Source organism: Echiichthys vipera (genome assembly GCF_963691815.1).
Source record: "Echiichthys vipera genome assembly, chromosome: 7".
NCBI lineage: Eukaryota > Metazoa > Chordata > Actinopteri > Perciformes > Trachinidae > Echiichthys > Echiichthys vipera.
In genome coordinates, this window is record NC_139832.1 from 157,501 (window position 1) to 158,459 (window position 959).

Consider the following 959-nt stretch of genomic DNA (forward strand, 5'->3'; position numbering starts at 1 on the left):
CCTCTAGGAGTCTGAACCTGTGCTAAAGTGTCCTCTAGGAGTCTGAACCGGTGCTAAAGTGTCCTCTAGGGGTCTGAACCGGTGCTAAAGTGTCCTCTAGGGGTCTGAACCTGTGCTAAAGTGTCCTCTAGGAGTCTGAACCTGTGCTAAAGTGTCCTCTAGGGGTCTGAACCTGTGCTAAAGTGTCCTATAGGAGTCTGAACCCATGCTAAAGGGTCCTCTAGGGGTCTGAACCTGTGCTAAACTGGCCTCTAGGGGTCTGAACCGGTGCTAAAGTGTCCTCTAGGGGTCTGAACCTGTGCTTAACTGTCCTCTAGGAGTCTGAACCTGTGCTTAACTGTCCTCTAGGGGTCTGAACCTGTGCTAAACTGTCCTCTAGGGGTCTGAACCGGTGCTAAAGTGTCCTCTAGGAGTCTGAACCTGTGCTTAAGTGTCCTATAGGAGTCTGAACCCGTGCTAAACTGTCCTCTAGGGGTCTGAACCGGTGCTAAAGTGTCCTCTAGGAGTCTGAACCCGTGCTAAACTGTTCTCTAGGGGTCTGAACCGGTGCTAAAGTGTCCTCTAGGAGTCTGAACCTGTGCTTAAGTGTCCTATAGGAGTCTGAACCCGTGCTAAACTGTCCTCTAGGGGTCTGAACCGGTGCTAAAGTGTCCTCTAGGAGTCTGAACCCGTGCTAAACTGTTCTCTAGGGGTCTGAACCGGTGCTAAAGTGTCCTCTAGGAGTCTGAACCTGTGCTAAAGTGTCCTCTAGGAGTCTTAACCCGTGCTAAAGTGTCCTCTAGGGGTCTGAACCTGTGCTAAACTGTCCTCTAGGGGTCTGAACCGGTGCTAAAGTGTCCTCTAGGAGTCTGAACCTGTGCTAAACTGTTCTCTAGGGGTCTGAACCGGTGCTAAAGTGTCCTCTAGGAGTCTGAACCTGTGCTAAAGTGTCCTCTAGGAGTCTTAACCAGTGCTAAAGT